At 47.3% G+C, this 14,446-nt stretch overlaps 1 protein-coding gene across 4 annotated transcripts in view; it reads left to right on the top strand.

The window, feature by feature from the left end:
- Positions 1-14,446, top strand: part of LOC140425235 (thyroid hormone receptor beta) — a 322,477-nt gene that overhangs the window by 27,719 nt on the left and 280,312 nt on the right. For 3 of the 4 annotated variants that reach the window (XM_072509315.1, XM_072509313.1, XM_072509316.1), the window contains exon 3: positions 1,925-2,041. The exons of the other annotated variant lie outside the window; for it this stretch is intronic. The gene's annotated coding sequence lies outside the window, so the exon portion shown is untranslated. The remainder of the gene's footprint in view (positions 1-1,924; positions 2,042-14,446) is intronic. 4 annotated transcript variants of the gene reach the window in all.

The following is a 14,446-nucleotide window of genomic DNA, read 5'->3' as shown; positions in this document are numbered from 1 at the left end:
GTGGCAACATCCTGGACCGTGACAGTTGTCTGCCTAGTGCTGATGATTAAACAAAACACTTTACAGGTACGAGAGAGCCTGTTCATTTGCTGCTGAAGGTGTTCCTTGGTTTGGAATGATGCTTGGCATCATCGGCATAGAGTAATTCTCAGTGAACTTGTCACACCTTCTCTTGAGTTCAGGCAGACCAAGCTGAACAGCTTTCTGTCTGTTTTGGTACGTAAGCAAACACCTCTAGATCACCTGAAAGCTGTCACAGATGCATCCTTGATGTCTCTTGCTGGGACATCGCAGAGGTTGTGGACTATGCTCCACAGTGGCTAGCACTGCTGTCTGACAGCACCAGGGATACAGGTTCAATTCTGTTTTTGGGTGACTGTTTGGAGTTTGCACTTTCTCCCCGTGTCTGCGTGGGTTTCCTCCGGGTGCTTCGGTTCCCTCCCACAGTCCAAAGACGAAGAGGTGCAGGTTAGGTTATGTGGATTGACCATGATAAATTGCCCAAAGATGTGGGGTTAATAATCTTTGATAATCTTTATTGTCACAAGTAGGGGGGATTGGGCCTTGGTAGGATCTCTTTCACAGGATCGGTGCACACTCAATGGGCTGAATGGCCTCCTTCTGCACGGTAGAGATTCTATGGGAAAACAAACCATGAGTCCAGAAAATATTTCAGAGCAACAGGCAGTTGATGTAGCCGCTTAATGGAATGAAAAGGTCTTTAGCATTGTGACAGAAGACCTATATCACTCCGAAACTAACAGAATTACCAGTTTTCAAAGGTTCATCAGATAGCAACAAAAACACTAGTACCCATTATTTCACATCAGCAACATAAGAAATGCCCACCAATCAAACTGCGAAGTGGAAATGTTCAAAAACAATTCTAATGAAAACCACAGGGCATGAGAAGACAATATTCTAGTCTACCTGGTTGACAAAACTGAATCAAAATCAATTCCCGGCAGGAGTTTTTGTTCATCTCCATGACAAAGGTTAGATAAATGAGGATGGAGTGAAGTTATAGAATCGGAATTCTGCATGAAGAATGCAGCTTAGTAGTGTAGTGTAGGCAATGTTTAGATTTGGTATAACTGATGAGATCAAGAGGCAACTGCAAAGAAATGATGCCCAAACTACAGTTATACCAGCGTGTCTAATATCGGTCATTCATCCTTTGAATGTGTGCCTCAAGAAATTATTCAAAGATCATTCTTGCGCCAAAAAGAATAGGTGGATGGTTGACAGAGAAAAAAATCTTCAAGTGTGGAAATGTGTGTGCTGCTCCTACTTGTATAGTTTCATCACGGTGGCACAGTGGTTAGCACTGCTGCCTCAAAGTGCCAGGGACCCCGGTTCGATTCCAACCTCGGGTGATTGTGTGGAGTTTGCACGTTCTCCCTGTGTCTGCGTGGGGTTCCTCCGGGTGCTCCGGTTTCCTCCCACCTCCAAAGATGTGCAGGTTAGGTGGATTGGCCAAGTTAAACTGCCCCTTGGTGTCCAAAGGTTAGGTGGGGTTACAAGGATAATGTGGGGATTGAGCCTAGATAGGGTGCTCTTTCAGAGGGTCGTTGCAGACTCTGCACAGTCGGGATTCCATGAACAAATTGTGGAATGCTATTAATGCACAAACTGTCATGAAATTGTTCAAATAATGTGGAATATCCAATTAGATGGATGGAGAGGAAGACGACTTGCTGTGGAGGGATGGCTCTGAAACCAAAAGTGACACATCCAGAGTGGGGATCATTACAATGATACCAGATCCGAAGTGACTCAAAATGTGATTGATTAACTCATTGCATCAGATGTCGAAAGCAAGGAATTTGGTGTTTTTAAAAAAGTTTTGCTTGTGGTAAAAGTATCCTTGTAGAATTCATTCATTCAATAAAACGTGTCACATTGATTTAATTTGTATCCCCAGGGAGGGGAGCCAACATGGGGTGTTGCCTTTTCACCTTGCCAGATCTAGCTTCAGGAATCTTGTGTTCGATTCACCCATGATTGGTGCCAGCTCCATGAATTGAACTACGTGAGTCTGGTAAGTAAAGTTAAGTCCAATTTGCAAAAGTGAGGCAACCTTCCCCTGTCCTTGGGCAAAGTCTAGTCTATTAAAATGAATATTCTCCCAAGCTTTTTGTTTCTTTTCAATGTCTTCTTGTTTTTCTCTCTAAATCTTTTTGGTTAAGATTAATAGGTAGGTTTTATCCTTTATATGGACAGGCAGGGCCCAGAAGATCCGCAGGCGAGTTCTTCAAAGGGATAGACAGTCAGTGAGGGTGGAGGCTTATTGGGTGGCCAATGTTGAGAAGGTGCTGGGGTAGTCCATTGATCCGGGTTCCATATGGGGACGGATAGAGGCGAGATCATGTAGGGGATATAGTTTGGGGCACTGGTGACTGCCTCACTTCCGTTTTCTCCAGAACGATACTTTTTGAACCCGGTAGTTGTCCACTCTAAGGATAGGGAGACAATTGAGGTAGCACTTTAAGCTTGGATCTTTATTGAGGATCGCCCCTACTTGTGCTAATCCTTTATTTGAGCCATTGAGACTGGATGCCATATTTGGGGAGGAAAGGGGCCTGAAAGATTTGGAGAGTTGTTTGTGGGGGGACAGTTTGCCAGCTTGGAGGAACTGGCGGTGATGTTTGGACTTTTGGGATAGGGATCAAATTCCTCCAGGTAACTCCAGAATCTAGAATTTTAAGCAAAGGGGCTTCCCGACCTTTCCCATGGCACTGCTGTCATCTCTGATGGAGAGGATCTTTTCTCTGGCAGGGTCAGAGGGGGATAACACATCTGGCATCAATGGGTAGATCCTGTCGGAGGCATAGGTTACGCTGGATGAGCTGAAAGTGAAGTGGAACCTATAGTGGATGATGAGATGTGGAGTGAAGCCCTTCGTAGGGTGAACTCTACGTCTTCATGTGTGTAGGGCAGTCTGATCTAGTTGAAGGTAGTGCATAGGGCTCACCTGACCAAGGTAAGGTCAGGCTTCTATCTGGAGTAGAGGACTGGTGTGAGCGGTGCACTGGGAGGCCGGCCAACCACACACACGTTCTGGTTGTGTCGCAAGCTGGTAAGATTTTGGGTCTCTTTCTTTAGCATCATGTCAGCAATTCTGAATACTGATCTGGAGCCTTGTCCTTTGGTGGCTATTTTCGGGGTTGGACTCGCGGGGGTGAAGGCAGATGCCCTTGCCTTCACCTCGTTGATTGCCAGGAGGTGTGAGCTGCTGGGGTGGAGGTCTTCAACTCCATCCAGTACCTCGGTATGGTTGGGGGACCGAGTGGAATTTTTGTACCTGGAGAAAGTCAAGTACAGTGTGAGAGGGTCGGTTGAGGTGTTCTACTTGAGATAGCAGCCATTCATTACCTACTTTAAGGAATTAGTCACCGTCAGTTGCTAAGGGGGGTTAGATGGTGCAAAGGGGGTGTGGAACTGGGTTTAGTTTCCGTTGTTTGTGATGTTGTCTTTGTTATAGAATTTATTGTAAATGGAAAATCTTTAATAAAAATATATATTTTAAAAATGTTGATTTCATTTGAATTGCAGGTGTTACTTTTTTTTAAACATTTCAAAATAGCATCACCAGGAGTTCAGATTTTATGTTTGGCAGATAGATTGACTCCCCCCACCCCCATATCTTTGGAAGGATTGAGAAGCTAAGGTTGGCTTATAAACCATGATGTACGGTAAAATGTATAACTTTTAGAACCGAGGACAGAAGAAACGTCTTCGCAAAGCGTTGTGACTTGTCAAATTAACTTTTAGGGCTAGTGTTAAGGCAGAACCGGCATCAGCATTCAAAACTGGACAGGTAGATGATGGAAAAGGGGATTACATGTGATTAGAGCAGTATTACCATATGGAGGGTGACCTAACTGGTTGAGTCACATGACCAGTATCCATATTATAACTTCTATCCATGTGTGTTCTTGATAAATTCGATATTACCCTACTTTTAAAGGACAATAACATTACACAAGAACATTTATTCTAACACTGAGAAGAATCAGTGTTTAATCTGACCTATATCATTTAAGGCATCAGGTCTTACTGGGAACTAACTAATTGAACTTGGTGTGACAGGTATGCACAATTGTGCGAAACATGAAAAACCTGTGCAAAACCTCTGTGCTCAAATAGCTGCAGATGCCTTGCAGCAATGCTCAAGGCAAGCCTGATGATGTATTAAGGTGTGTATAGTGTAGTATTCTGCTAAAATGAGGCAGTATTGCAGTGAGCTTGAACTTCTGTGGAGCGGCAGAGTCAGATTGCCACTCCGCTCCTACTATCTCGCCCGACATTCTGACTCAGGCCAGGCAACAACTGTGCAGTGCTGCTGAAGCCTTCAATTGAGTGCTGCTGCATCGGAAGGAAGGAGGCCACCCCCCCTTTTTTTTAATATAGCTCTAGCCTTTGGAAGGCAGGGTGATTTGGGAGGAGGGGTGGGGGGAGAGGGTGAGAGTCACCATGGAAAGGGTTGTCAGGAGGTAGGGAAAGGATGTGAGGGATTGTCCCATGTGGGGTGCTAGTCTGTGACAGTAGTTGCCCAGAAGTGGTTTTAATTTTTCTAACTTTTCTTGGATAACTATGTGCACCTTTGGGGAACAACCCCCGCCCCAATTACACTACCCTGGATCTTGGAAATTAGGGCCTATTTAATATCTAATTGTTGAAACAAGCTGGGGACAGATTACAAGCAGCTCAAGGAACAGCATCTCCTTTTTCAATGAGTCACTTTACAGCCACCCAGAGTGGAGTTCCAACAATTACGCAACATAACCAGTGCCCTTACTTTTATACACCACAACTGCTGGCAATGATTTTATTTTCCTCATTTATAGCAACTCTAGAGACCCAGAATAAAACAGAAAATGCTCAAAATACAGCATTTGTGTAGTGAGAAAGAAAGGTGAGTGCCATAACCCCCAGGAGGCCCACGGGGAGGCCATAATCGATCTCCCTGTGGGGTTCGTGGAGTACTAGCTTCCCTGGTAGCCCACTCAGCTGGGGCTCGTCAGACCGAGCATAAAAGCCGGCCTGAGCAGGGACTGGCATGTTGGTTGTCCCAATAGGGACTGTGATTGTGGATAGTTACTGCCGTAGGCAGACTTTTATGTTCTGTGAAATAAATCCTTCGTCATTCCTCCCGCTGGCTTCCTAGTCATTAAATTTGATAACGAAGACCAATAACCTAACCAAACAATTCCTCTCGACCCATCCTTTGTTTCTTTACTTGTCCCATTACCACCCCTGTTTGCTTTCCACCACCATCCCTTGTGTTATTTAATCACTCCTATCATCACTTGCTCCTTTCATTATTTCCTCCCCTCACCCTGTACTTGGTTTACAACCAGATATATTACTAATTTCTTCCAGTTCTGAACATTCTCTTTCCACGGGTGCTTGTGAGTATTTCCAGCATTGCTGTTTTTACTTCAGATTTTCAGCATCTACAGTATTTTGATTATAATTGCTGTCTGGAACTCGACAAATTAGATGGTACTTGTCAGTTTCTATTTGGGGACCAGGTGCCCGCAACAGCTATCTCTCATTTGTCTGTGTCAATGTCCACCATCTTCCTATCTTGCTTACAGTATTCTTGTACTGGAGGGTATGGGTGTTCAACACGTCGTGACTCAGCGGTCAGCTCATCATCTTCAAATACATGACCGTCATCTATTCGATGAACGTGCCCAAGCCAGGCAGAACCAGGTTAATTTAGTGATGAATATTTGCTGATGAAATTAGCATAGGACCATAGAATCCCTACAGTGCAGAAAGAGGCCATTTGGCACAGCACCCTAGGCCCACTTCCCCACCCTAACCCATCTGATTCACTAATGTCCTCGAGGGAAGGAAATCTGTTGTCCTTACCGAATCTGGTTTAGATGTGACTCCAGATCCACAAAAATGTGGTTGACTCATAACTGTCCTCCACGATGGCAGCAAACCACTCAGTTCAACGATAATTAGCTGTGGACAACAAATGCTGACATTGACAGCGGTTCATAGAATCTCTGTAGTGCAGAAGGAGGTATCTGGCTCATCGAGTCTGCATCGACCCTCTGAAAGAGTACCATCCCTAAGCCCATTTCCCCACCCTATCCCCGTAACCCCATCTAACCTGCACATGTCTGGACACTAAGGAGCAATTTAGCTTTGCCAATCCACCTACTTGCTCATCTTTGAATTGTGGGAGGAAACTGGAGCACCTGGGGGAAACCCACGTAGACACACGAGAACATGCAAACTCCACACGGAGTCACCCAAGGCCGGAATTGAACCTGTACTCTGGCGCTGTGAGGAGGCAGTGCTAACCACTGTGCCACCATGGAGCATACTCCGGATGCGTCTGTGACAGCTTTCAGGTGGTCTAGAAATGTCTGCTTGCATATCAAAACTGACAGAAAGCTGTTCAGCTTTGTCTGCCTGAGCTCAAGACAAAGGTGTGACCTGTTCTCTGAGAATTGCTCTATGCCGATGACCCTCGCATTACATAGAACATAGAACAATACAGCGCAGTACAGGCCCTTCGGCCCACGATGTTGCACCGAAACAAAAGCCATCCAACCTACACTATGCCATTATCATCCATATGTTTATCCAATAAACTTTTAAATGCCCTCAATGTTGGCGAGTTCACCACTGTAGCAGGTAGGGCATTCCACGGCCTCACTACTCTTTGCGTAAAGAACCTACCTCTGACCTCTGTCCTATATCTATTACCCCTCAGTTTAAAGTTATGTCCCCTCGTGCCAGCCATATCCATCCGCGGGAGAAGGCTCTCACTGTCCACCCTATCCAACCCCCTGATCATTTTGTATGCCTCTATTAAGTCTCCTCTTAACCTTCTTCTCTCCAACGAAATCAACCTCAAGTCCGTCAGCCTTTCCTCATAAGATTTTCCCTCCATACCAGGCAACATCCTGGTAAATCTCCTCTGCACCCGCTCCAAAGCCTCCACGTCCTTCCTATAATGCGGTGACCAGAACTGTACGCAATACTCCAAATGCGGCCGTACCAGAGTTCTGTACAGCTGCAACATGACCTCCCGACTCCGGAACTCAATCCCTCTACCAATAAAGGCCAACACTCCATAGGCCTTCTTCACAACCCTATCAACCTGGGTGGCAACTTTCAGGGATCTATGTACATGGACACCTAGATCCCTCTGCTCATCCACACTTTCAAGAACTTTACCATTAGCCAAATATTCCGCATTCCTGTTATTCCTTCCAAAGTGAATCACCTCACACTTCTCTACATTAAACTCCATTTGCCACCTCTCGGCCCAGCTCTGCAGCTTATCTATATCCCTCTAATCTGCTACATCCTTCCACACTATCGACAACACCACCGACTTTAGTATCGTCTGCAAATTTACTCACCCACCCTTCTGCGCCTTCCTCTAGGTCATTGATAAAAATGACAAACAGCAACGGCCCCAGAACAGATCCTTGTGGTACTCCACTTGTGACTGTACTCCATTCTGAACATGTCCCATCAACCACCACCCTCTGTCTTCTTTCAGCTAGCCAATTCCTGATCCACATCTCTAAATCACCCTCAATCCCCAGCCTCCGTATTTTTTGCAATAGCCTACCGTGGGGAACCTTATCAAACGCTTTGCTGAAATCCATATACACCACATCAACTGCTCTACCCTCGTCTACCTGTTCAGTCACCTTCTCAAAGAACTCAATAAGGTTTGTGAGGCATGACCTACCCTTCACAAAGCCATGCTGACTATCTCTGATCATATTATTCCTATCTAGATGATTATAAATCTTGTCTCTTATAATCCCCTCCAAGACTTTACCCACTACAGACGTGAGGCTCACCGGCCTATAGTTGCCGGGGTTGTCTCTGCTCCCCTTTTTGAACAAAGGGACCACATTTGCTGTCCTCCAGTCCTCTGGCACTATTCCTGTAGCCAATGATGACATAAAAATCAAAGCCAAAGGTCCAGCAATCTCTTCCCTGGCCTCCCATAGAATCCTAGGATAAATCCCATCAGGTCCCGGGGACTTATCTATTTTCAGCCTGTCCAGAATTGCCAACACCTCTTCCCTACGTACCTCAATGCCATCTATTCTATTAGCCTGGGGCTCAGCATTCTCCTCCACAACATTATCTTTTTCCTGAGTGAATACTGACGAAAAATATTCATTTAGTATCTCGCCTATCTCTTCAGACTCCACACACAATTTCCCATCCCTGTCCTTGACTGGTCCTACTCTTTCCCTAGTCATTCGCTTATTCCTGACATACCTATAGAAAGCTTTTGGGTTTTCCTTGATCCTTCCTGCCAATTACTTCTCATGTCCCCTCCTTGCTCGTCTTAGCTCTCTCTTTAGATCCTTCCTCGCTACCTTGTAACTATCCATTGCCCCAACCGAAACTTCACACTTCATCTTCACAAAGGCCTCCTTCTTCCTCTTAACAAGAGATTCCACTTCCTTGGTAAACCACGGTTCCCTCGCTCGACGCCTTCCTCCCTGTCTGACCGGTACATACTTATCAAGAACACGCAGTAGCTGATCCTTGAACAAGCCCCACTTATCCAGTGTGCCCAACACTTGCAGCCTACTTCTCCACCTTATCCCCCCCAAGTCACGTCTAATGGCATCATAATTGCCCTTCCCCCAGCTATAACTCTTGCCCTGCGGTGTATACTTATCCCTTTCCATCATTAACGTAAACGTCACCGAATTGTGGTCACTGTCCCCAAAGTGCTCTCCTACCTCCAAATCCAACACCTGGCCTGGTTCATTACCCAAAACCAAATCCAACGTGGCCTCGCCTCTTGTTGGCCTGTCAACATATTGTTTCAGGAAACCCTCCTGCACACACTGTACAAAAAACGACCCATCTATTGTACTCAAACTATATCTTTTCCAGTCAATATTTGGAAAGTTAAAATCTCCCATAATAACTACCCTGTTACTTTCGCTCATATCCAGAATCATCTTCGCCATCCTTTCCTCTACATCCCTAGAACTATTAGGAGGCCTATAAAAAACTCCCAACAGGGTGACCTCTCCTTTCCTGTTTCTAACTTCAGCCCATACTACCTCGGCAGAAGAGTCCCCATCTAGCATCCTCTCCGCCACCGTAATACTGCTCTTGACTAGCAGCGCCACACCTCCCCCTCTTTTGCCTCCTTCTCTGAGCTTACTAAAACACCTAAACCCCGGAACCTGCAACATCCATTCCTGTCCCTGCTCTATCCATGTCTCCGAAATGGCCACAACATCGAAGTCCCAGGTACCAACCCACGCTGCCAGTTCCCCTACCTTGTTTCGTATACTCCTGGCATTGAAGTAGACACACTTCAAACCACCTACCTGAACACTGGCCCCCTCCTGCGATGTCAAATCTGTGCTCCTGACCTCTATACTCTCATTCTCCCTTACCCTAAAACTACAATCCAGGTTCCCATGCCCCTGCTGCATTAGTTTAAACCCCCCCAAAGCGCACTAACAAATCTCCCCCCCAGGATATTTGTGCCCCTCAGGTTCAGATGTAGACCATCCTGTCTGTAGAGGTCCCACCTTCCCCAGAAAGAGCCCCAGTTATCCAAAAATCTGAATCCCTCCCGCCTGCACCATCCCTGTAGCCACGTGTTTAAATGCTCTCTCTCCTTATTCCTCATCTCACTATCACGTGGCACGGGCAACAACCCAGAGATAACAACTCTGTTTGTTCTAGTTCTGAGCTTCCATCCTAGCTCCCTGAAAGCCTGCCTGACATCCTTGTCCCCTTTCCTACCTATGTCGTTGGTGCCAATGTGGACCACGACTTGGGGCTGCTCCCCCTCCCCCCTAAGGACCCGGAAAACACGATCCGAGACATCACGTACCCTTGCACCTGGGAGGCAACATACCAAACGTGAGTCTCTCACGCTCCCACAAAATCTCCTATCTGTACCCCTGACTATAGAGTCCCCAATTACTAATGCTCTGCTCCTCTCCCCCCTTCCCTTCTGAGCAACAGGGACAGACTCCGTGCCAGAGGCCCGTACCCCATGGCTTACCCCTGGTAAGTCGTCCCCCCCACAAGTATCCAAAGCGGTATACTTGTTTCTCAGGGGAACGACCGCAGGGGATCCCTGCACTGACTGTTTTTTCCCAGTCCCTCTTACAGTTACCCACCTATCTCCAATCTTTGGTGTAACTAATTCCCTGAAGCTGCTATCTATGACCCCTTCTGCCTCCCGAATGATCCGAAGTTCTTCCAACTCCAGCTCCAGTTCCCTAACTCGGTCTTGGAGGAGCTGGAAATGGCAGCACTTCCTGCAGGTAAAATCAGCAGGGACACTAACTGCATCCCTCACCTCAAACATCCTGCAGGAGGAACATTGCACTCTCTTCCCTGCCATTCCTCTAACTTTCTACCAAGATCTGGCTAAAAAAATAATAATAATATAATAAAATATGGTACTTACCTCAGACCAATGGGTTTTATTATTAGGTTAGAGGAGGAGGGCGGGTGGGAGACACTACACGTGTAGTGTCTCGGGTTTCCTCTCCACCAGAATTTATTGGGGAGGGTCTTCCCAGACGTCCGCGGGTCGACTTCCTGTTCCCACCTAAAAAACTAATTTAAAATAAAAAAAAATAAAAAAAATTCTCAGCTCCTGCTGAAATTGACTAACCAGCCAGCTGTTCTCCCGCCGAAATCGACTGGCCTGCCCCTGCAAAGACAAGTGCTTTTAAAGGTTGACTTACCTCCCAGCAACCTCCTTCCGCAATGCTCCCGCTGAAACTGACTCACCACTCACCAGCTGTTCTCCCGCCGAAATCGACTGGCCTGCCCCTGCAAAGACAAGTGCTTTTAAAGGTTGACTTACCTCCCAGCAACCTCCTTCCGCAATGCTCCCGCTGAAACTGACTCACCACTCACCAGCTGTTCTCCCGCCGAAATCGACTGGCCTGCCCCTGCAAAGACAAGTGCTTTTAAAGGTTGACTTACCTCCCAGCAACCTCCTTCCGCAATGCTCCCGCTGAAACTGACTCACCACTCACCAGCTGTTCTCCCGCCGAAATCGACTGGCCTGCCCCTGCAAAGACAAGTGCTTTTAAAGGTTGACTTACCTCCCAGCAACCTCCTTCCGCAATGCTCCCGCTGAAACTGACTCACCACTCACCAGCTGTTCTCCCGCCAAAATCGACTGGCCTGCCCCTGCAAAGACAAGTGCTTTTAAAGGTTGACTTACCTCCCAGCAACCTCCTTCCGCAATGCTCCCGCTGAAACTGACTCACCACTCACCAGCTGTTCTCCCGCCGAAATCGACTCTTTATCGACCCCATTACATGCCAAGGAACACCTTCAGCAAATGAACAGGCTCTCTTGTACCTGTAAAGAGTTTGGTTCAATCATCAGCACCAGGAAGACAAATGTCACAGTCCAAGATGTTGCCACAGCACCATTTATCAGTACTGATAATTAGATGTAGGTAATTGTTCATAGCTTCACATATCTAGGCTCCACAATCACCAGCAATCTGTCATTTGATGCTGAAATCAACATGTACATTACAAGAACTGCACCTGTTATGTCCAAGCTGAGTAAGAGCGTGGATCAGCGACTTGATGAGAACTCTAAACTGTGAGTCTATCCAGCCTGTGTCCTCAATGCACTCATCTACAGTAGTGAGATCTGGACAACGTACACTAGGCAGGTGAAAAGGCTACAGTTTCCACCTTCACTATCTCAGACATACCTGCAGTTTACTTTAGGGTTTTATATTGGTGTGGAGCAAAAGCAAGATAGTGCTGAAGGAAAAGCTCAAATTAAACTAGATACATGTCATGAAGAGAAAACATGTACAAACAAGGAAGGCTGTGACTGAGAAAGAAAGAATATGGAATGATTTTGACAAAAATTTGATGGACTTTTGTGAAGAACAGATTAATACTGAACTAGGGCTGCAGACAACACTTGCAATGTGCATAAGATAGCAGGTAAATTAAAGAGATAAAATACCCTCTGCTTTGTAGCACACAGGGAACAGATGTGGATGTAATGAATGGTGCTAATCTAGCTAGGAGATTCCCGGAGGGAATAATAATATACTGTGCATCATTCACATTTAATCATTTAAGAGCAATGAAAAAACTGATAATGGATATGGGGGGAAGGGAGGATCAGGATATTGAACTTGGATGATCTGCCATGATCATAATGAATGGCGGAACAGGCTCAGAGAGCTGAATGGCCTCCTGCTTCTATTTTATACGTAAACCACATTGCCAATTGATAGGAGTCTGAGGGAATCACCCACAGATTGAAGTATTCTGAGAAACTGATCCTTAAATAATAGTTCTGCTCACTGAAACTCATGGGAGATATCCAAACACTTGAGGGCAGGCCACAAAGTCTGAGGGCTTGGTTTTTAAGGAAGGATTCGATAAGCTTAACTTTTCAGTCTTGAGAGCGGCACTGAGAGGGAAAATGAGGAGGGGAGAGGGACAGTGAGGAAGCCTTACTGAGAAATGCAAATGGATGGAACCTGTTGGAGTGGGACATCTCACAACACACACCGCTGGTTAGACTTTTTCTGCATGCTTCAACTCCAACATTTCTTGCACCCTAACTTGCTAGGTAGGATGTGCAAGCAAATAACAACATTGCGAAGGCAACAGGGCACCAAGATGGTGAATTAGGATCAAACATGGTACAAAGCGGAGAAAGGGAATGGGTGGGGAAGAGAGGGGATTCAAGAGAGAAAATGCAAAGCAATTTTTAAAAACAAATTAAAATGACGTTTTCAAATCTTTCAACAATTATTAGCTGAAGGAAAGAACTAATTGTATACTTTCTGGGCCAGGAACAGTACTCTTAAATGCTAGACGTAATTTTTTGTGATGCGTTTAATAATGTGCACACCAGGGGGGGTGGGTAGCCCCCCGACCAGGCTGATAACGTGGAACGTGAGGGGCCCGAATGGGCCGGTCAAGAGGGCCCTTTGTGTTTTCGCACTTAAAGGGGCTAAAGGCAGACGTAGCCATGCTACAAGAAACGCACCTGAAGATCGCGGATCAAACAAGGCTGAGGAAAGGATGGGTGGGGCAGGTTTTCCACTCCGGGCTGGATGCGAAGAACAGGGGGATCGCAATTTTGGTGAGCAAGCGGGTGGCATTTGAGGCGGCGGGTATTATGGCGGATAAAGGTGGTCGATATGTTATGGTGAGCGGCAGGTTGCAGGAGGCTCGGGTGGTGTGAGTGAATGTGTGTGCTCCGAACAGGGACAATGCAGGGTTCATGAAGCGGATGTTGAGTAGGATTCCGGATCTGGGGTCATGCAGTTTGGTAATGCGGGGGGGGGAGGGGACACACTTTAACATGGTCCTGGACCCGGCACTGGATCGGTCTAGGTCAAGATCAGGGCAGCGGCCGGCAGCGGCCAAGGTCCTGAGGGTGTTATGGACCAGATTTTGCGGGGGGGGGGGGGGTGGGGGGGGCGGTGGGGGGAGTGGATCCGTGGAGATTTGCCAGGCCAAGGGCGAAGTTTTCCTCCTTCTCCCATGTGCACAAGGCGTACTCGCTGATTGATTTTTTTCGTGGTAAGTAGGGCGCTAATCCCGAGTGGAGGGGGTGAAGTATTCGGCCATTGTGATCTCGGACCATGCCCCGCACTGGGTGAAGTTGGGGCTGGGGGAGGAGAGAGGCCAACGCCCTCTGTGGAGAATGGACGTGGGACTACTGGCGGATGAGGAGGTCTGTGGGCGGGTTCGGAGGTTTTTCCAGGCCCCGCACTGGGTGAAGTTGGGGCTGGGGGAGGAGAGAGTCCAACGCCCTCTGTGGAGAATGGATGTGGGACTACTAGAGGACGAGGAGGTCTGTGGGTGGGTTCGGAGGTGTGTCCAAAACTATGTCCAATGTGGAGACCAATGATAATGGGGAGGTTTCGGTGAGTGTGGTCTGGGAGGCGCTGAAGGCAGTGGTCAGAGGGGAGCTAATTTCAGTCCGGGCCCACAGAGAGAAGAGGGATAGGATGGAGAGGGAGAGATTGGTGGGGGAGATTCTTGGGGTGGACAGGAGGTATGCGGAATCCCCCGAGGAGGATGTTGAAGGAGCGCCAGAGCCTGCAGGCGGAGTTTGACTTGATTACCACGGGGAAGGCTGAGGCTCAGTTGAGGAAGGTACAGGGAGCAGTGTACGAGTATGGGGAGAAGGCAAGTAGGATGCTCGCGCATCAGCTGCGGAAGAGAGAGGCGGCCAGGGAGATTGGGGGAATTAGAGATATGGGGGGGTAACACGGTGCTGAGCTCGGCAAGGATTAACGAGGTGTTCAAGGACTTTTATGGCAAATTGTACGAGTCAGAACCCGGGGGGGGGGGGGGGAGGGGGGGGGGATGAGGCAGTTCCTGGACCAACTGAGGTTTCCACAGGTGGAGGAGGGGCGAGTAGAGGGATTGGGGGCCCCGATTGA

The sequence above is a fragment of the Scyliorhinus torazame genome, chromosome 6 (assembly GCF_047496885.1).
Source record: "Scyliorhinus torazame isolate Kashiwa2021f chromosome 6, sScyTor2.1, whole genome shotgun sequence".
Classification (NCBI taxonomy): domain Eukaryota; kingdom Metazoa; phylum Chordata; class Chondrichthyes; order Carcharhiniformes; family Scyliorhinidae; genus Scyliorhinus; species Scyliorhinus torazame.
This window is presented reverse-complemented; position numbering and strand designations above follow the sequence as displayed.